This window comes from Polypterus senegalus, chromosome 16 (genome assembly GCF_016835505.1).
Source record: "Polypterus senegalus isolate Bchr_013 chromosome 16, ASM1683550v1, whole genome shotgun sequence".
Taxonomy (NCBI): domain Eukaryota; kingdom Metazoa; phylum Chordata; class Cladistia; order Polypteriformes; family Polypteridae; genus Polypterus; species Polypterus senegalus.
In genome coordinates, this window is record NC_053169.1 from 31265253 (window position 1) to 31288934 (window position 23682).

Consider the following 23682-nt stretch of genomic DNA (forward strand, 5'->3'; position numbering starts at 1 on the left):
CTTACTGTAGAGCTTCCTTAGCTTAGTTAGGGGTCGATGACAGCATCTATTTTTTTGGTTCGTATACGTAACTCCATGCATTATGAAACTTTAGAATGGAAGAGGTACAGGTGTCTACACTAGGTCTCTTGAGCAACATCATTTGCAAGGCAAGAACTGGTCAAAAGCAGGATGTCAGTCAACTGAGCCTGTACATGTAAACGTGTGATGTAGGTATGAGACAAACAGTTTCACATTATTTTGTGTTTACTTGTCAAAACAGTGTATTTCATTTCCCTCTTCTGAATCAAAAGGTTGTAAATCTCTGGATATCTGCTATGTAGCCCAGAAGCTGTCAACATGTTCTTTTGTGGTATCATGCAGGAACATGTAATTCTTTATGCAATTCCATCTTAATCTTAAAAAAATAACACTTGAAAGCCTTGAATACGTCAGAAAACATTAACAGTCATTAACAAAAATGCATTTTCTCACCTTATTAACATTTATTTTCAGTTTAGTGAAGTAATACAGAATTACTTAATTGATATGCTCATTTAAAACCTTTAACTGTTATCAAATATTAGCTTATCCTTTGTTTTGAAGTAGTTTACTTTATCATGCAGAACTCTGTAAACACAGCTTATAATGGAGTACCATCTTAAACAAGCTGTCTAGAAGCATAATTTGCTGTGCTATAATTGCCACATTTTCTTTCTCCTTAAATCATGAGGACTGTAGCCAACACCAGTTTGGCTGAAGTGGTGGAGTCACTTGCTGAGTTTACCTTAATGGTGTAGTTTAGCATTTTGTAGTCATAGCTCACTTTGAAATCGACTTGTTATTGCACTGTGATCAGTCATTAATATAGTGCTAGGTGGACTGAGCTGACTTGTTCTGTTGTAGTTTAGCAGCCTTACTGGTATCTTTGTTTGTTTTGGTAAAGTAAAATATGTTCTTTGGTCTCTTTTCACTACTCATTATCTGTTTTAGATAGCTCTTACCTATACTTGGTCCTTGGTACAAAACTATTTATACTTTAGAAGTTATAGACTACAAGATTTAAAGGCCATATCAGACTAGAATTTTATCCTGAGATCCCACAGTTATTTAATTAAGAGCCAATTGCTGACCAAGTAATTTTTTTTTGTTTATACTCGCTGAGATCTTATCTTCTGTTACAGTATTCTATGATATTGCCACATTTTTGGACTTTAAAAATCAAATAAAATTTTTTTAGGTCAAACACCGAATGACATGCAAATCACACTTCCTGACACTATTTGTTTTGTTTCCATAACTCTTTTTAAGTAATGATTCATTAACAATGATAATGCATTAACTCAAATACAGATACTTCAGGGTATGTTTTCATTCTTTCAGCTGGGATTGCTTCATAACAGAGGTTATGGTAAGGGATTTTAGTCTAAATTTGATTGTATTTGCTATAGCTGGTTCATTTCGCTCATGATTATTTGGAGTTCTATCAAGAACTCAGTTTCCTCCAACTGCTTTTCAATCAGTGTTGCATCAGGTGTTATCGACTGATAATTTGTTAAGATTTGCTGTTCAGGTTCCATTTTCCACTGACACTGTATGTACATTCAGCTGATTGAATTCAAGATTGCTCTGATGAATCCTGAATGGATCCGGGACACATTTTTGACAGTATTATGAAAACCTTAATGTCTGACATTTTTCTTCTGCTCAAACAAAAATACTATCCCTCTCTAATCTGTAATTCCTTTTTCTTCAGTTTGCAGTTTTTTTATTTTATTTTGCACTTTCCCATTATATGCCATTCTCTCCCTCTTTACAGCAGGTGTTTCAGTGCATAAGACATTTAAATATCCTGTACAATGACATTCAAAAGTAACAAAGTCTGAGTGAAACTCAGCATGTATTCATAGTTTATTTAAATAGTACTTGCAGTTTTTTAAATTTTAATTTAATTTTATTTATTTTATGTAATTTTTATAAATTACATGCATACACTTTCCATCTATCCGTGTGTATTTCCTTGTGACACTCACTTTATTGGATACACTTTGTTCCTAGTGTTCCTGAAAGTAAAAGTAATATTGCAGAATCATAAAAATGTAATCAAATACAGTGCATCCGGAAAGTATTCACAGCACATCACTTTTTCCACATTTTGTTATGTTACAGCCTTATTCCAAAATGGATTAAATTCATTTTTTCCTCAGAATTCTACACACAACACCCCATAATGACAATGTGAAAAATGTTTACTTGAGATTTTTGCAAATTTATTAAAAATAAATTAAGAAAGCACATGTACATAAGTATTCACATCCTTTGCCATAAAGCTCAAAATTGAGCTCAGGTTCATCCTGTTTCCCCTGATCATCCTTGAGATGTTTCTGCAGCTTCATTGGAGTCCACCTGTGGTCAATTCAGTTGATTGGACATGATTTGGAAAGGCACACACCTGTCTGTATAAGGTCCTACAGTTGATAGTTCATGTCAGAGCACAAACCAAGCATGAAGTCAAAGGAATTGTCTGTAGACCTCCAAGACAGGATTGTCTCGAGGCACAAATCTGGGGAAGGTTACAAAAACATTTCTGCTGTTTTGAAGGTCCCAATGAGCACAGTGGCCTCCATCATCCGTAAGTGGAAGAAGTTCGAAACCACCAGGACTCTTCCTAGAGCTGGCCGGCCATCTAAACTGAGCGATCGGGGGAGAAGGGCCTTAGTCAGGGAGGTGACCAAGAACCCGATAGTCACTCTGTCAGAGCCCCAGAGGTCCTCTGTGGAGAGAGGAGAACCTTCCAGATGGACAACCATCTCTGCAGCAATCCACCAATCGGGTCTGTATAGTAGAGTGTCCAGAAGGAAGCCACTCCTTAGTAAAAGGCACATGGCAGCCCACCTGGAGTTTGCCAAAAGGCACCTAAAGGATTCTCAGACCATGAGAAACAAAATTCTCTGGTCTGATGAGACAAAGATTAAACTCTTTGGTGTGAATGCCAGGCGTCACGTTTGGAGGAAACCAGGCACCGCTCATCACCAGGCCAATACCATCCCTAAAGTGAAGCATGGTGGTGGCAGCATCATGCTGTTGGGATGTTTTTCAGTGGCAGGAACTGGGAGACTAGTCAGGATAAAGGGAAAGATGACTGCAGCAATGTACAGAGACATCCTGGATGAAAACCTGCTCCAGAGCACTCTTGACCTCAGTCTGGGGCGATGGTTTATCTTTCAGCAGGACAACAACCCTAAGCACACAGCCAAGATATCAAAGGAGTGGCTTCAGGACAACTCTGTGAATGTCCTTGAGTGGCCCAGCCAGAGCCCAGACTTGAATCCGATTGAACATCTCTGGAGAGATCTTAAAATGGCTGTGCACCGACGCTTCCCATCCAAACCTGATAGAGCTCGAGAGGTGCTGCAAAGAGGAATGGGTGAAACTGGCCAAGGATAGGTGTGCCAAGCTTGTGGTATCATATTCAAAAAGACTTGAGGCTGTAATTGCTGCCAAAGGTGCATCGACAAAGTATTGAGCAAAGGCTGTGAATACTAATGTGCATGTGATTTTTTTTTATTTTTAATAAATTTGCAAAAACCTCAAGTAAACTTTTTTCACGTTGCCATTATGGAGTGTTGTGTGTAGAATTCTGAGGAAAAAAAATGAATTTAATTCATCTATACTAATAAAAGGCAAAGCCCTCACTGACTCGCTGACTGACTGACTGACTCATCACTAATTCTCCAACTTCCCGTGTAGGTAGTAGGCTGAAATTTGGCAGGCTCATTCCTTACAGCTTACTTACAAAAGTTAGGCAGATTTCATTTTGAAATTCTACGCGTAACGGTCATAACTAGAACCTACTTATGTACATATATATACGGCCAAAGCCTGCAGCTCGGTCGCCATGTGAGGCGGAGTTACGTCCCTCATCGTCATGCCTCCCACGTAATTGAGTGCCTGCCCATATAAGGCCGTCCATCATCAGCAATCCAATAGACACGCTGCCACTAAATATTTGCGGGTGAAGGACTGTGCTTATGCAAACGAAGATGAGATAGTCAGGGAAAGACTAGTGTTTGGCACAAACTCAGCGAAAGTGCTGAAAGAGAAAATTTTAAGTGCCGGGTCTTAGCTAACATTAAATAAGATCGCACGAGATAGCACAAGCACAGCTGAGAACCTTTGATGTAAGTACGCTGAGTGGCTCACGTGAAATGACTGTGAACGCAGTACGCAGAGAACAAGGAAGAGCTCCAAAGAGTGCTGAACAAAAAACACATTACACAATTGAGAAGGCAGCAAAAGAATATGAAGCAAGTGACGCATACAAGCATATTCATAAGTGCAGCTACTGCGGAAACAAAGCAGGTTGTAAACCTTAAGTTTAAATTAAGTCCATAGACACGCTGCCGCTGGTGTTTGTCATGCCTAAGACGAATACGATATTCGCGAGATACAAGTTTAATGAGAGGACGCAGGGTATTGACAAGACTTTTCATCACTTTGTAACTGAGTTAAAATTGCTGGTGAAGGACTGTGCTTATGCAAACAAAGACGAGATGGTCAGGGACAGAATAGTGTTTGGCACAAACTCAGAAAAAGTGCGAGAGAAGCTTTTAAATGCCGGGTCTAAGCTAACATGAAATAAAGCCGTGGACATTGCAACATTGCAGAAACCTGTTATCTTTACAACGGTTGACAAATATGAAATATAACTTGAACACAACACATCCTCCAAATACGAACCTGATTGAAAGAAATAAGGATAATCAAATCCTTAATGACAGCAACACTCATAACAGTGACAAAACAATTACATTGACAATCATGTTACGTTATTTTTAAAATGTTTCCTTTTCTTTTTCATAACTTCTTTAACACACTTCTCTGCTGCGAAGCGCGGATATTTTGGTAGTTTTGGAATAAGGCTGTAACATAACAAAATGTGGAAAAAGTGATGCGCTGTGAATACTTTCCGGATGCACTGTATTATGTAATTGTGTGGTTAAGTGTTTATACATTCTTAGAAGAATGGCTCAGCATGTATTACAGGTGTCCTTGAAAGTTTGTGAACCCTTTAGAATTTTCTATATTTCTGCATAAATATGACCTAAAACATCTTCAGATTTTCGCTCAAGTCCTAAAAGTAGATAAAGAGAAACCAGTTAAACAAATGAGACAAAAATATTATACTTGGTCATTTATTTATTACCGCAGTGGTAGCGCTGCTGCCTCGCAGTTAGGAGACCCGGGTTCACTTCCCGGGTCCTCCCGATGGAGTTTGCATGTTCTCCCCGTGTCTGCGTGGGTTTCCTCCGGGCACTCCGGTTTCCTCCCACAATCCAAAGACATGCAAGTTAGGTGGATTGGTGATTCTAAATTGGCCCTGGTGTGTGCTTGGTGTGTGGGTGTGTTTGTGTGTGTCCTGCGGTGGGTTGGCACCCTGCCCGGGATTGGTTCCTGCCTTGTGCCCTGTGTTGGCTGGGATTGGCTCCAGCAGACCCCCGTGACCCTATTCGGATTCAGCGGGTTAGAAAATGGATGGATGGATGGATTTATTTATTAAGGAAAATGATTGAATATTACACATTTGTGAGTGGCAAAAGTATGTGAACCTTTGCTTTCACTATCTGGTGTGTCCCCCCTTTGCAACAATAACTGCAACTAAACATTTCCAGTAACTTTTGATCATTCCTGCACACCAGCTTGGAGGAATTTTAGACCATTCCTCCGTACAGACCAGCTTCAACTCTGGGATGTTGGTGGGTTTCCTCCCATGAACTGCTTGCTTCAAGTCCTTCCACAACTTTTCGATTGGATTAAGGTCAGGACTTTGACTTGGCCATTCCAAAACATTAACTTTATTCTTCTTTAACCATTCTTTGGTAGAACGACTTGTGTAAGGGTCGTTGTCTTGCTGCATGACCCACCTTCTCTTGAGATTCAGTTCATGGACAGATGTCCTGACATTTTTCTTTACAATTCTCCAATATAATTCTGAATTCATTGTTCCATCAATGAAGGAAGCTGTCCTCGCCCAGATGCAGCAAAACAGGCCCAAACCATGATACTAACACCACCATATTTCACAGATGGGATAAGGTTCTTATGCTGGAATGCAGTGTTTTTTCCTTTCTCCAAACATAACGCTTTTCATTTAAAGCAAAAAGTTCTATTTTGGTCTCATCCGTCCATAAAACATTCTTCCAATAGCCTTCTGGTTTGTCCACGTGATCTTTAGCAAACTGCAGACAAACAACATTGGTTTTTTTTTTGGAGAGCACTGGCTTTCTCCTTGCAACCCTGCCATGCACACCATTGTTGTTCAGTGTTCTCCTGATGGTGGACTCATGAACATGAACATTAGCCAATGTGAGAGAGGCCTTCAGTTGCTTAGAAGTTACTCTGGGGTCCTTTGTGATCACGCCAACTATTACACGCCTTGCTGTTGGAGTGATCTTTGTTGGTCGACCACTCCTGGGGAGGGTAACAATGGTCTTGAATTTCCTCCATTTGTACACAGTCTGTCTGACTGTGGATTGGTGGAGTCCAAACTCTTTAGAGATGGTTTTGGAACCTTTTCCAGCCTGTTGAGCATCAACAACTCTTTTTCAGAGGTCCTCAGAAATCTCCTTTGTTTGTGCCATGATACACTTCCACAAACGTGTTGTGAAGAGCAGACTTTGATAGATCCTGTTCTTTAAATAACACAGAGTGCCCACTCTCACCTGACTGTCATCCCATTGATTGAAAGCACCTGACTCGAATTTCACCTTCAAACTAACTGCTAATCCTAGAGGTTCACATACTTTTGCCACTAACAAATATGTAATATTCGATCATTTCTGTCAATAAATAAATGACCAAGTATAATATTTTTGTCTCATTTGTTTAACTGGTTTCTCTTTATCTACTTTTAGGACGAGTGAAAATCTGATGATGTTTTAGGTCAGGGGTCCCCAACTCTGGTCCTGGAGGGCCCCTGTACCTGCAGGTTTTCATTCTAACCCTTTTCTTAATCAGTGACCTGTTTTTGCTGCTAATTAACTTCTTTTAAACTAATTTTAATTGACTTGTTTTTTTTTTTAAGATTTGTTCCTCTGAATTTCTTTTTTGTTCCTTTGAATTGCTTCATTTTATTCCTTAAATGACACCCAAACAGAAATGAACTGTGAAGTGAGTGAGCTAACATAAGACCAACTAAGTCAGGCCTTCAAACTCCAACCAATTTCACTCCTACCAGTTGCTAATTAGGTGCTGAGTCTTGTTAATTAAACCTGTTCTTTAATTCCATGGCTTGCTGCTGTTCTCATTGTGCAACAGCAGACATTTCCGAAATTGTTGATTTTGGCAGTTAAATAATGAAAAAGAAACAATTCAGGGTTCTGAGTCATCAAGAGCAAATCAAATAAAATGAATTCAAAAGAAGTTAATTAGGAACCAGAAACAGGTCACTGATTTAAGAAAGGTTTGGAATAAAAACCTGCATCCACTGGAGCCCTCCAGGACTGGAGTTGGAGACCCCTGTTTTAGGTCATATTTATACAGAAATATAGAAAATTCTAAAGGGTTCACAAACGTTCAAGCACAACTGTATTTGAAAACATATTTTTATTTTGTTCTTTACATTACAAATTAACTTGTAAAGATTAAATTATATCATCCAATTTTTTTAAAATCTTCTTTTGCTGAAGGATAACAAAATTAATTATCCTCTCATTTTTGGACATAGCAGAGAAATATATTTGCATTAGCCAATATTAAATATTATATTGTTTGATGGTATATTATAAAACAGTTAAAAATGTGAAATTAATTTTAATACATGTATATAACCTAGTATATCCTTGTATATTGTGCAGTTGCTTTAAGGTTTTCTATCATTTCCTCATTTATTTTGAGTCTGTCCTAGTAAATATAAATAAGTAATACAGCCTACTAAACTTTAAAGTGTATTTTTCATATTGTCTGTCAATTTTGAGTTTAGATTTTAAACAGCTGAGAAGACTTGTTTCATGATCATTTTGTTCTTGCTTTATCTTATTATATAATTAAAATACAAATAAATGAGGTTATTGTTGAATCTAATTGCTTAAAAACGATTTATTAATGTATATTGGTATGTTTTGAAATAAAAAGGAGCTTAGGAAGAATATTCATCTTAACAGTGTTAATTCTTCCAGCTAGTGTGAGATGAATAATTGTTTTCTTTTTCTTAGCAAATATTCTTCATCTGAATCTTATCTGACCACCCACTGTCCTCTATGAGAGTGTATGGGGCTTAGTAATTTCAGCTCCAAGATCATCGGAGCATGGTCTGAAATAACAATAGCATCGTATTTACAAGATTTAATCTTAGGCAAGAAGTTATTATCTATAAAGAAGTAATCAATCCTTGAGTAGCCTACTAAACTTTAAAGTGTTGAGAAGACTTGTTTCATGTATGTGTATTTGTTTTAACATTTTCTTAGCAAAGCAACCTGTTGCACAGGCATGTTTAGGTTTGGCTGCTTTTGTTCCCACCTGCAAAACCATTCTGTAGGTAGAAAGTAGAAAACATGTAATTTTTTTTGTCTGGAATCAATAAAATTTGTTTCAACAAATACTAATAAATGTCTCCAACAGCAGCAAACAATTTATTTCTATAGCACATTTTCATATATGGCATTAGGCTTCAAATGCTTTATACAAGTTTAAACAAAAAATACAGTAGGAAAATAGAAAAACAACAATTTAGTAATAATTAGTATATGAATTAAATAAATGAAATAAATGAAAATGGGATAAATGAAATACCAAAAATAGTAAATAAAAATAAATCAAAACATACTTAAATAATGCAGATATACAAGTAACAGAAAATGTGGAGTCCTTGATTTATTGCGATTATAATGGTAAGTCTGATGTTTTGGTCAGATGACCAGGGACAACCAAAAAAGAAAAAAAATGCAGAGTTTTCAAGGCCAAAAGACTGTCTTTCAGCATTGTACCTAACATAAATAAACTGAATTGGTTGCAATTGTTTTTAAGTTTCATCCTAGAAGATTTTATGCAGTGGGCATTATTAAACAGATTTCAGTGTCAGAGGTGGTTGCACAGTACTTTGATTAGTTGGTTATGGCAACCAGAATAGAAAACTGAGAAAAATAGAAATTAATAAAGATTTCAAATTCAAGAAGTAAATAATATTTCCATACATATGTAATCTATTTGAAGTGTAACTAAAATGCAGCAGTGAAAAAAGCTAGATTAAAAAAGTTCATTGTATTAATACTTAATTATGTGAATACAAATGTACTGTATGTATGTACATTCGGCATATATGTGTATTAAAAAATAAAAGGACAAGGGTGTTCCTTACTGGAAGAGTCATTTTCTAACCCGCTTTATCCTGAACAGGGTCATGGGGGTCTGCTGGAGTCTATGCCAGCAAGCGTGGGGCACAAGGCAGGGAACAAACCCAGGACAGGGTGCCATTCTATTACAGGGCACACACACGCACACATCACATACACATTAGACCAATTCAGAATCGCCAATCCACCTAAATTACATTTTTGGAGGAAACTGGATCACTCAGAGGAAACCCATCCAGAAACAGGGAGAACATGTAGACTCCACCAAGGGCAGCACCCAGGGTGCAAACACTGGTCTTCTTACTAGAAGAGATTTGAAAAAAATTTAGAGACACAACGTTTCTGCTATATAGCCTTTATTACAAACTAGTGATTCTCTGTTTCCTACTTTTTACTATTCAAGATAAGGTTGTTATATTCAGTAATCATGATGATGGAAAATGGTTATATGTTGCACTTCGATTAGAACCTGCAAGTGGGCATTTTGCTGAACTCTGAACATATGCCAATAATGACCCTACAAATCTATAATTCTGAGCATAAACACATGACAGTAATGGCCCTTTAAATCTATAAACCTTCCTACAAAATACAAAATTTACTTCTTTTAACTTATTGCTGAATTTTTTGTCTTAAACGATGTTTTCTTTCATATTAAAAAAAAAAAACACTAAAAACACATATATAAAAAATTATTTTTCTGTATTTTAAGGTGTAGACTGGAGAAATTCACAGACATATTTGAAGTAATTCATTTTGATCCTTTAATACTAGTCATGTTGCCAAAGATTTTTTTTCTTTTCTATTCCAAATCAGAGTCACAGGTAGGAAGTGCCCATCCCAGCAGCAATTGGCACAATTCCACTCCAAACAAAGCACCCGTTCTTTGTAGAACACACTGAAATCCTGCAACAGACTGAAATAAGAGCATTTCTCTTATTTTTATTTCACAAATATAAGCACCAGCAATGTACATAAATATGGATGGATAGAACTGTTTTGAGCTTCAAAACCATAGAGAAAATACACAGACGTTTACCATACATTAAGCATTTTGGCAGAAACAAGAACAAATAAGCTACATTAGTAGCATGAGCACTTGTCTGGTGCACTAGTGACTGACTGAAAAAATATGTTAAGTGTAGCAAGCCCAACTTAATTTGAATTGTTTTGTGGCAACTCAGTAGAAATAGGTATCTTACTACATTTTAATGAGAAGTATAGTAGTCTGGTATGCTGTTTGGGCAGTGACCCAATGCTCTTGTATGTGCATGCCCTGTATATTGTATATTTTGCTTTTAAACTCAAATATCCTTCACTTTGGCTGCTGTGTTGATAGAGTGTAATCAGGCATGAAGTGAATTGACTTGGTACTGTGCACACAAGTATATTTAAAAAGCACCAACTTTCCACTTTCAGTGTAACCATTTATTTATTTATTGAAACATATTATGAAAAGCTTCATTATAAAACCAGTTCATTACAAAAGTACTGTATGTTTGGTGGTTACCTACTTTTATACAGTATGAAAGTCAGTAATGCTCCTCCCTAAATTACAGACTTTTTAACATGTTGAGTTTTATCATACATCTCATGAAGTTTTCATCTCAAATACATGGTATGTTTTATGAAGGTAACATAACATAGCATTCTCAAACCTGCTTAATCCAATGCCAGTTGAATATCGCAAGCTACACTTGTACAATTGGCGGGAAGCAGCCTTGGGCATAGCCCACTCCTACAAATTCACACAGCATTTCAGATGAACAGGGATTTTTCTGCAGAATTCTGATATACTGTGAGAGGTGTACCTGTTATTAAAAATGTTACCTTAACTTGTAGTTCTAAGGTTTTTATGGAATTCTAGCTGTTTTTTAATTGTTTGAGAAGCATATAAAAAAAACACATTTTAAAAATAAAAATAAATTAACAAATAGTGAAGACTCACTAATGTGCTTGTCTTACGGTCTTGTATGTATGTTATCATCCAGTTGATGCTCAAAACTGGCCAACTCTATTTAATTTCAAAAGCAACAGGGGTGCGGTGCTGCTCAAACATAAAGAATGCTGGCAGTCACCTCCAGTTTGCCCTCTGGTGGTCGTTTCAAGTGTCAACTGGATGATAATATGCATATAAGACCATAAGATCACCCCCAACCTACCCAGAAGGGGGTGGGTTAGGGTTGATTTCACCCTATAGTATTTTTAGTCAACCAATGAGAAACATGTGTACCAAGTTTCATGAAAATCACTCCAGCTGTTCGGAAGTGATGCTGGAACATACATACATACATACGTACACACACACACACACGTATATTGACTATATATAATAATAAGTGCATACTGTAACATCTTAAGATTTGCTTAATCTAATTCAAGATCACAAATGAGCTGTAGTGTATCCCAAAAACACTCTGCACATAGCAAGAAACAGCTTTGAACAGTATGTCGGTCCATTACAGGACTCACTCGAACAAGGCTAATTTGGAATCATTATTAATCCGACTAAATTGTCTCAAATTGCACAAAAACATTTCCTAAAATCATAGCCCTAATTGAACGTTCCTAATTAAATATCAAATTGTATATTTACGCTATGACAGCTCATAAATTGCTGTGTGATGGATTTCCATGGTTGGGTATACTTGTTTATTTACAGTATAGAGATGATATAAATATAAATGAACACAAAATATAGCTCAATGAGAAAATATTCTGGAGCTTCAAAATGTTTCATATCCAAAGAGATTTAACAAAACCTATTGTCTTACTGTGTAGATAATTTCAAAGTTGATTGTCTCATTCTTGAGCAATGAATGCATACTTGCTCACTGTGGTATACATTTCTGTTATTTCAGTATCGTTTTATGCATGATCTGTGGGTAGCAGTCACTGCTAATCAGCTGGCTCGGGACAAAAAGTTGCATGAATACCTTGCTGCAAAACCAAGATTATTTAGAGAAGCGAATGATAAATTATGGTATATGGAAATTTAATATTTTATAATGAAAAAACATTGTAGAATTGAATATTTAGTGAATTTGTTCATTAAGTGAAATCCAGTTTGATTTATTTAAGGCACCCATTCTGTTTACTTTTTGTTTCTTAAATTCATCAGTGTATGCTTGCCGTCCTTAATGATAGTTTCTCTGCTGTTCTCTTACTTAGTCATTGGTGAGATTATATTGCCTTAGGAAACCTCTTGTTAAATGAACAGGGCATTATATCCTCACTAAAGACAAAGATATCCTTGGAATGATCTACTGCATCATTTTATATTCAGTCATTTTAAATTACGCTTGCGTTTGTCACTTTTTTTTTTTTTTTAAGTTTAGGATTGTGCAGGTAAAGGGAGCTGTAAAAACTTTGACATGAAAGCAAAACTAAAAATGATGAAAATTAAGCTTGGGGTCTAAATGTGATTTTGAGTCTAAGATCACTTGCCTGCAATGTCATAACAATTCTTCATAACTTGATTTCACCCTTCACCCTTTCGAGTGGTTTGTACTGTTGATTAGGATGCATACCTTTTGAATGACAGTTCAGTTGATTTCTGGTAATGTATAGTGTTGTTTGAAGTAAATATTTGATATATTTCATTTAACACTCTAATGCAGAATATATATGTTTTTTTACTCTACAAAGTTATTTTTACTTATTGCATATCGTTTTCAATAGTTTGAGGTTAATGTGGACCTTTAAATGGTTTCAGTAATTCTTCATAGCATTAGCCCAAGGCGATACAGTAACAACACTGCAGACATTATTACTATTGGTGCAGAATCATAGCTTCCAGTCTCAAGTGTTCTTTCAGCTCCTTGTGACGCACATCGATTCACTGCCAAGGTTTTTCCTGAATTTCTTTCATCTTTTGATTGAAGACAGGTAAAACCTTTTAAAGCTGCTGTAGACAGTATTATTGTTGTTTGATGACTTTCAAAGTCTACTGAAGCAGTTTGTGTTTTCTTTCTAATTCATCATAGTCATTGTTTACAGCTGTCTGTATATTTAATATACTGTCCTTCTCATAGTGCGGAGTATAATAAAAGCTTGATTTTTTTTTTTTTTTACATGTTTATACTTTTATATAGTGCTTGATTAACTTTCATTGTCTACTGTGTTTTCTCAAACCATACTTTCTTTTTGAAGGGCTTTAAAGAAAATTAAGAGTGCTTGGCTTCAGTTCATTCTAATTGTAAGTAGTCAGAGTTGGCATGGTAGTTAGCATTACTTCTTGGTGGTTGGTCCCTAGTTCAACTGTTAGATGCATATGTCATCTGCATGAAAAGTTTGATATTTTTATTGTGGTTTTTTTTTCCTCTCTAGCCTGTTATATTCCCAACAAATAATATTATCCTCTATATTTGCTTGGTGTGGTTAAAAGGGGTGTGTAAGCTGTGTGCATGATAAATATCAGTAGGACATGCAGAGATAGCTGATATCGTTTTGTACACATGAGGGAACAACAGGTCTAGCTGTGTATTGTCAGAAAAGCACTGATATGAGAAATCATGGGATTGGATGAGGTGAGTTATTCTAGAGAGGGAAGAATGGAGGACCTGGCATCAATTCTTGGGGCATCCCAATGCATGTCTGATACACCTTTTACAATCAACATTTATTTATATAGCACATATTCATACAAAAAAAATGTAGCTCAAAGTGCTTTACAAAATGAATAGAAAAATAGAAGACACAATAAAAAATAAACATAAGTCAACATTAATTAACATAGAATAAGAGTAAGGTCCGATGGCCAGGGTGGACAGAAAAACAAAAAACTCCAAAGCTGGAGAAAAAAATAAAATCTGTAGGGGTTCCAGACCAAGAGACCGCCCAGTCCCCTCTGGGCATTCTACCTAACATAAATCATCATATTTTCATGGAAGGACCTGATGATGATGGTCACGTAGACTTCTGGCTTTCAGTCCATCATTGTTGGAGCATCATGATGCTTTGAGTAGGTGGTGGTGGCGCAGGCGCCACCACAAAAAACCGGAAAAGAAACAGAAGAGAGAGTAGGGGTCACTATGGATTTTAGAGCCACTATGAATAGATATTATAATGAACTGAATATACAGAGTATCAGGATTATGTTAAAGTGAAGTTATAAAAAGGCCATGTTAAAGTAATGTGTTTTCAGCAGTGTTTTAAAGTGCTCTACTGTATTTGCCTGGCGAATTCCTATCGGCAGGCTATTCCAGATTTTAGGTGCATAGCAGCAGAAGGCCGCCTCACCACTTCTTTTAAGTTTAGCTTTTGGAATTATAAGGAGACACTCATTTGAAGATCTAAGGTTACGATTTGGAATATAACGTGTCAGGCATTCCGATATATAAGATGGAGCGAGATTATTTAAGGCTTTATAAACCATAAGCAGTATTTTAAAGTCAATCCTGAATGACACAGGCAACCAGTGTAGTGACATCAAAACTGGAGAAATGTGTTCGGATTTTCTTTTCCCAGTTAGGATTCTAGCAGCTGCATTCTGCACTCGTTGCAAATGATTTATGTCTTTTTTGGGTAGTCCTGAGAGGAGTGCGTTACAGTAATCTAGTCTACTGAAAACAAAAGCGTGAATTAATTTCTCAGCATCTTTCAATGATATAAGAGGTCTAACTTTAGCTATGTTTCTTAAATGAAAAATGCTGTCCTAGTGGTCTGATGAATATGCGATTTAAAATTCAGATTACAGTCAACGGTTACCCCTAAATTTTTTACTTCCGTCTTTTAATCCTAGTGCATTAAGTTTATTTCTGATAACCTCGCTGAATCCATTATTGCCAATTACCAAAATTTCAGTTTTCTCTTTATTTAGTTTGAGAAAATTACTATTCATCCATTCAGAAATACCAGTAAGACATTGTGTTAGTGTATCGAAAGAGTCGGAGTCATCAGGTGCTATAGATAAGTACAGCTGTGTGTCATCAGCATAAGTGTGGTAACTCACGTTGTAACCTGAGATAATCTGACCTAACGGAAGCATATAGATTGAGAATAACAGCGGACCCAGGATAGAGCCTTGTGGAACACCATATCGGATATCATGTGTCTTTGAGATTTGATTACCACAACTCACAAAGAATTTTCTCCCTGCCAGGTAGGATTCAAACCAATTTAAGACACTGCCAGAGAGGCCCACCCATTGACTAAGGCGATTTCTAAGAATATTATGATCAATGGTGTCAAATGCAGCACTCAGATCTAAGAGGATGAGAACAGATAAATGGCCTCTGTCTGCATTTACCCGCAAGTCATTTACTACTTTTAACAAGTGCAGTTTCTGTACTGTGATTTGTTCTGAAGCCTGACTGAAAAGTATCAAGAATAGCAGGTTTATTTAGGTGGTCATTTAACTGCATAATGAGTGCCTTCTCTAAAATTAATCATACTTAGGTACCGAAGGATAATTGTGAGCACAAAAAGACCAGAGGATTAATAAAATTAATAATTGGGATTAATAAAGTATCTATCTATCTATCTATCTATCTATCTATCTATCTATCTATCTATCTATCTATCTATCTATCTATCTATCTATCTATCTATCTATCTATCTATCTATCTATCTATCTATCTATCTATCTATCTATCTATCTATCTATCTATCTATCTATCTATCTATCTATCTATCTATCTATCTATCTATCTATCTATCTATCTAGGATGATGGGTTATCCCTTTTGACTATGTCTTTGCAACATCCTAAGTTCAAATACCAGAAGTCAAAAAGCAAAAATGAGCTAGAAAAAATCAGAAGGCAAAACAAAACTTTTAGTTGAAACATGTCAATTCGGTACCAAAGAAATAAAAACCTGATATTAGGGCCTAATTGAATTCAATTCTATCACGCACTAAAGATATTGAGAGTTTAACCACTGAGGGATCGCCTCTATATATTTGTAGTGACGCATGAAGTCACAAGCGAAACCACATGGTCACATGACCAGGAACAAGAATCGAAAATCAAATAGTGAAAAAGTTTTACATTATTAAATATAATGCACAATGTAAAACAAATGTAAGAATTAGATTCTACATGTGAAAAGCCTTTGTAAATACAAAAGTACCCTTATTACAATGTTAACTCTGTAATCCAAAGCATACAGAAGGACATTTCAAAAGTTAATGTTTTGATTCTGACTTGTTTAATAATTAAAATTGATTTTTCTACATGCAGTATTTGCCAGTTTTTATTCTCAGATAAGAAGCTGGTGGAAATAAGTCTTGTAATCTGTGATATATTCCAGGCTTTACAGTGTGACACATTAGTAATGCAATTATACCCTGCAACTGGGAATTTCAATAACATGTAAATTGAGTGCCAATAGTGATGAGGTCTTTATTCACAGGAACTTGCATTTGCAGCAAAGCGCAGAGTCAGCAATATTTGTATATAAAGAAAGGTGTTTAGTTCATGTCTGCGATCATTTTCAAACACGTGTCTGCCTTTCTTTTAATGTTAAAAAAAGTTCTCTAGTGGAAAAAAAATATCAGTCATTTTGTGTCATGTGTTTAGTAGTGAAACGTGTTGTGGTCTTTCAGGTAGTATGATGTCTGCTTTGTCAGTCTAGGTGATCACAGTGCCAAAGAGTCATCACAAACAAAAATGATACTTTTCCACACTGCTTGGAGCTTGCATATTATCAGCCTCATTTGTAAGGTTCAAGAAAAAAGAAAGGCCAGTGACTAGGTATTGGCAAGCCTTCCCATGTAGTGTGCTTTCCAGTAGAGAAAATGCAGCAATATGCATACCAGTACATTGTAGTGTATTTTTATGTGAAAATTATGCAGAATGTCACATTTAAAAATGAAGCAGACTGTGCTCCTTTGCAGTGATGTAAGTGACAGACTTGAAATATGATGATTTATTGTGTGCTGCATTACTCTATTACACAGTAATTGAAAAAAAAATCAGATACATGCAGAAGTGTGACTGAATATTTAGGGAATAATATTCCTTTCTTTCCACATGAAAAAAAAATCACAAACCCTAAAAATCTCCTTTTATGAAGTTTTACAGTATACTCTCCAATTCCAAAATCAAATGTAAAATAAATTTTAGATTCAATTTTTCTAAACAAAATTTGTCTCACTATTTGTCAGTTGAATGCTAAAGTTTGGTCAAATTGCATTTTGCACTGAGCATCAAAGTGAAAAGAAGTTAATATAATATGTGTAGGTTAAAAACAGGATCATACTTAATTTTTGCACATAGTAATGCTTGAAACTGTGCAGAACAAAGTGCTGTGAATTTCTGAAATAAAAAATGAACTTTTTTTGGCTACAATCTCAAAACATGCATTTGGGCAAAAGTAGATGAAAATTTTGAAAATGAGAACACATTGCCACCTGCTAAGAATGGTGGGAATTTGGTTAGCTTTAGAAATGTGTTGCAGGTGATTGCACATAAATATTGTGCCAATGGAAAAAAGAATGGATTCAGCTAAATAGCAATAAATCACAGAAGCTTATGTCTCATTGAAGAAAGTGAAGAGACAGTAAGAGATAAGGGCTATTTTGAAAAGACAGCAAACAAAATCACATAAAGGAGAGATTAATGTTTTGTAATGACCTTCTCAGTCCAAAATCTTTAATGTTACTGGAAAGTTGTGGGGAGATCTCAAACATTAATTACATTATATTACGTACATCTAGGAATGTAAAGCAAGAAGATGTGTGTTAAGTATGATTTAAACCCTAAAATAAGAATATGAAGACTATTAATTGTTGAGTTAATGTGACACAAAATAGCAAAACAGGGTGAGCAGGCCTCAAAATAAACAGAAACCCAGAGGTCTGCCTAGCATCAGGCCCCACCCCAGGAAGCCTAGCCCCAAACTCGAAACACAGGCTTCAGATCCAAAATGGATGCAAGGCTTTAATTGCTCAAAAATACTGTTAATGCTCAAAAATGCCCTCAACGGTAAAAGACAGCTAGGAACATTGGATTATAAAGACAAAGCAAAACAGTGATCTTAAAAATTCAGCAAATTTATTAAATAAACAAGAAAGAAACAAAATTGAGGAACAGGAAAATGAGGAAACCTAAGGCTGATTCATAATCTAGAAATCAAAAACAGTTCTCACAAAAATTAACCACAACTATCAATGAAATCTCTGTGGCACCTGTCTCCTCAGCCTGAATATAAGGGGTGATGGGTCCATTAGCAGTGATGGCATAATGTCTCTGCCCATTGGGGTTCCCCCACAGAAAATAAGGAGCATGGACAAAATACATAAATGCACAATGTATAAATACTAAATAATTCTTAAACAAAACAATATGAATAATTTTATATAATAACAAACTCATGAGAAGTAATAATTAAAACGAGAGTGATCTTCCCTAGACTTTTTTTATATATGGGGATGGATATTTGAGGAGTAAACCGCAAGACAATGGTTATATTTTTATATTATGTACATTAAAGAACCATCAACAACAAATCAAATCAAATTAATAATATATTGAACAATTATTATAAAAGTAAATTTGAATAAATCGGACTCTGCAGCTGCATGAGTAAACGGTAAAGTACCTCTTCTGGTTAACAGAAATAGCCCAAAATTTGATAGAAATCTATGTTCTGTACCTAAAATTTTTATGCAAAATTTGGTTGACCTAAGTGAAAGCATACTCAAGTTATAATGTTCACATACACACAGACATACAGACACATGGACATAATTAATTTTAATTATTAATTAATACCATTTTTAGACTCTGGGAGGTCTAAAATGTCGAGATTTATCACAATTGCGACATTGAATATTTGGACAATTGCAATACTTTCCCTATACTCCATATATGAGAAAGTAAAAAATAATACTAAATTAAAAAAATTAGTCAGAGAACAATCCCTGTCTGAAATATTAAATTATAATCCTATAAAACTATAAGAAATGTTTTGAAGCCGTAATAATATCTAACAAAGAAGGTGTTGTTAAGTGTTAACTGACGGAGTCCCAAACATATGTATGTGCCAATTTCAGTTTTTGTTGCAATCTGTTCATTTCAGAGAATAACTATTACTGAAATAATGAAATCATAAAGAGATGCCCTGTTCATGTTTGTAACCTTAAAAATGCCATGTCAACTTCTGGGGTAGGGTGTATGCCCCATAATATGTTTTAGTTAAGTCTTCCAGGACAAATTTCTGATAGATAAATAAATAATGGCAGTAATAATAATTGTGTTGAGGGATTAAAGCTCTGGATAAGCAGTTTTACAAAAATAATGGATGAATTGATAAGTAGATGAGGTTTTTTTTATCATGGCTCTTAATGGTATATTCAGCTCTTATTACACTACTTTAATTTATTATACTCGGTTCTAAAACATAAATTCAGTTTGGCACATTTTTATTATACTCAAACTTATTGGAAAGAGAAGTACATACTGTGTGCGGTGTCAATCCCTCCTTAAGGCAAAGAAATTCACTTAAAATCTTTTTACATTGGGAAACTGACAAATGAGTTTTTAATAATGTGGTTTAACTTTTACCATAAAAATTAGTTTCTGTGACTTTGGCCTTTTTTTTTTACCAAAACATTCAGAAATAGTATATTTAACTGGCTAAAATTAAATTACATTGAACAGACAGGATAAGAAAGTCAAGTCGAATGAATGATTATCCCCCCTTTTACAATGTTTGGGGGTCCTTTGACTACATGAAAAAAAAACCCCTGAAAACATTAAACATGAGGACTTGGCACAGACAAGAACCAGGCTGTGATTTCAACCCGTCTTTCTACCCATGAGGCACAGCAGCACTAGTCATAACTCTTGTTTTAATTTCTCATTAATATTAGATAGATAGATAGATAGATAAGACTTTATTGTCTGTGCCCCAAAGGGGTAACAGAAATTTCCCTTTTGACACGCTCATTAGACAGACAGACCATAAAAATACAAATATAAGCAAACCATAAAAAAAAAACCTACTTCATCTGATTCAGAACAGATACTGCTGAGGGTACAAAAGATTTCTTGTATGCATTCTTCCGCCAATGGGGTTTTATACCTCCTGCCTAATGGCAGCAATCTAAAGAACGCATAAAGAGGGTGAGAGACATCCTTCACAATCATGGTTGCCTTCCTCAACAGTGCACGATTGTGCAGTTCAGAAAGGGGAGTTTGAGGTGATCCAATTATTTTGGAAGCCTGGTTAACTACACGACACAGTTTTGTTCTATGTTTAACAGTTAATAAGTTGTACCAAGATGAGTGATTAAAAGTGAGAACAGATTCATGAGTGATCTGTAAACCAGCGTTAAAACCTCCTTGCTAACATGAAAGGTTCAAAGTTGCCTTAGTAGATGGAGGCGCTGCTGTGCCTTCTTATATACAGCATCTGCATGCTGCATGAAAGACAGACAGGTGTCAATCTCTGTCCCGAGGTATTTAAAAGTCTGAATCTGCTCCACCAACTGACCCTGGATACTAAGTGGCTGGAACAACGGTGATGGAGCCCGTCCTTTGGGGCCACAACACAATTCCTTTAGTTTTAGAAACATTTAACTCCAGTGAATTTTCTGCCAATAACTGAACCAGTCTCTGGACCTCCTGCTGATATGCAGAGAGTGCACAGGTATCAGTCATATGGGCCACCAGGGCCATGTCATCAGCATATTTTATACAGTGTCATTGCTGCACTGCTCCAGGAAACATTATTTGTATAGACAGAGAAAAGAAGAGGGGGTAGAACACATCCCTGAGGGAGGCCTTTATGTAACTCACAGTTGCAGAATTCAGGCCTGGCACTGATTTTGCAGAACTTGTATGTTCTACTTGTGTTTGTGCAATTCTCTGGGTACTTATGTTTTCATCTTGCATCTTAAATTCCGGCCAGTAACAGCTCAAAATGACATTATTTAACAATAAAATGTAAATAGATCTGAAGTTGTGGGTATGAAGTGAGCTGTTTTTGCACTTTGAATGGATGATGTCAAACATTTCACTTGGTGTTAGGTCACTTGATGAAGGAAAATCTATTTTCAACTTGATTTTTTTGCAAAGGTGTTGTCTACTGACAAGAAACTATGATAGTCATATTATACCTTAAAGTTCTTTTTTTCAAATTACATTTGAAAATCTTTTAGAAATAGTACACAATGCTAATACAGTATTTTTTACATCATTGAAATCTTCAGAAAAGACTTGTGATCTCAAATTATATCCGTGGTTTTATGTAGGAAAACTAAGAAATAATTCAAGTGCTCAGATGGAGCTTATAAAAACCAACACTTGCAATAATTGTCCAGGTGTCTTTCACACATTCCAGCACCCCAATGTCTACAATTGTACCTGCTTTAGAAATGACACAAAAGAGACTGTGTCATATGAATTGAATGAAAGAGCATGAAGGTCTAACGTTAGCTTTGAAATGCATTAATTTAAGCAATTTAGAGCATTCACCATTGTAGTCTCTCTTTATTGCTGTTCAGTGCTAATTTGCTAAAACTAGCACAGACTTCAGTGTAAAATAGCTTTTTTACATGTCCTAATTGTTTGCAGGCCCCTTCTCTGTATGTCACAACTAATTTGGCATATAACTAATCAAACAAAAGGCCTCTTCATGTCCCCATATTGCTTATTTTCCATTTGTTTGAGAAACTCACTATGTAAGAGAGAGAGAGAAAGAGACCAATAACGATGGTCTGAAAAAGGATTTTGATTGTCACGGCTTCTGAAATTGATGACTATGCCAAGCAAAGATAAATAAATAACCCAGGCATCTACTGAAATATCTTAAGCGCATAAACACTAGTACTGTAATAGAGCACATAAACTGTTGTAAAATGTCTGTGCCCTTGGTGTAATACAAAATGTGATATATGTTTGTTATCTGCATTCTTTTTCTTGTGTAATGTGCAATGAAACAACTGAGCAGCAGCTAGCATACACAACTTGATGTGGTGCAGAACCACCATGCACAACTGTCTACACTTTCTTGTTAATCTCTAGCAAAATGACAGGTTATCAGTTAAACATCAGCCATCCCTGTTGAAAAAATTAGAGAGAGTTAACACTGATGTCTGTGCTTGTTCTTGTTCAAAGCATAACTGGACCACCTTCTTCTATTTTCACTAAACTCGCCTAACATGGGGGTTAGGCGTAGGTTCCTTTTGTAAGCCTGAAATAGGATGACTCAGATGCAAATCTCATATTGAGGCTGCCTCCTGAGAGCTTCCCCTGGGGCCTCCAGAGTCCTCAGAGGTCACTATCAGACCTGCAGGAGTCCAAGGCAGATTTCAAGGCTTGTTGTCCTCTAAATACAAGGTCAATATGCTGGCCTATCTAGAAGCAGCCTAGCTGTCCATTGGTTTCCTTGGATTTCTGTCCAAGTAAGGTACCAGCAACTATCCTGGATGTTTTGCCAGACATAGTGAACCTCTGTTCTTATTACAACGTACACCCAGTAACTATTTTATTATACAGGAGTAGGAAAAAATAGTATTGCAGTTGTTCATATGGAAAAACATGTGCAGGTTATGATTATTACAATAGCTTTATTAAATCCATAGCTTTATTAACTCAAATGAATGTCACAATGGCACCAAGCACTTACTGTAGATACAATCTCGTAAGTGGTGAAATTGCCAGCCTCACCTACTCAGAACTCTAAACCTGCTTTTGTCCGCCCCTGTATATTATTAAGTACACTAACATATCTTTGTCCCTTGAACAGCCAGAATTCTCCTGGACGTTAAATCAATAAGATACTGCAAACATGCGAACTCTGCAGCATTATGCTCTTCCAACAAGATTTTCAGCCTCACATTCATGCTGCAAACAACCTATTCGTTCTCATTTTAAAGAGATCTTTGCAATATGAGGGCTATTGCAGTAAGATGAGGAAACTGTAATTTTCTTGCAACCAGCAGAAGAAGATGTATGCTTTCTTACATGTCAGATTATCCTGCTTAAATTACCATGTGATAAAGGTAGATTGACGCCAATGCTTAGGTATGTTGTGGCATTCAAATAACACTTAGTTGGTAAATGAGGCCCAATGTGTACCAAGAAAATCCTATACCATTACAAAACCGCAACTAACTTGAAGTACTGATGCAAAGCGGTATCGATCCATCATACTGTGTACCACAACTTTGGACCCTACCACTGGTTTGTATATACGTATAAATTTAGATTCATAAGACTAGTTAAAATGGTTTTATCCTCAGGAATCCATAGTGATTATTATGTCTACTGTAGCCTTGTCATTCTGTTCTTAGCCAACAGGAGTAGATCCCAGTAGTAATAATAATAATAATAATAATTCTTTGCATTTATATAGCACTTTTCTCGCTGCTTAATGCATTTTGGAAACTCCATGTAGGGGAA

The 23682-nt window shown here is 36.0% G+C and overlaps 1 protein-coding gene across 4 annotated transcripts in view; it reads left to right on the top strand.

Moving 5' to 3' along the window:
- The window catches only part of LOC120516521 (regulator of microtubule dynamics protein 2), a 230023-nt gene that overhangs the window by 117173 nt on the left and 89168 nt on the right, over positions 1-23682 (top strand). The gene's annotated exons all lie outside the window — the stretch shown is intronic.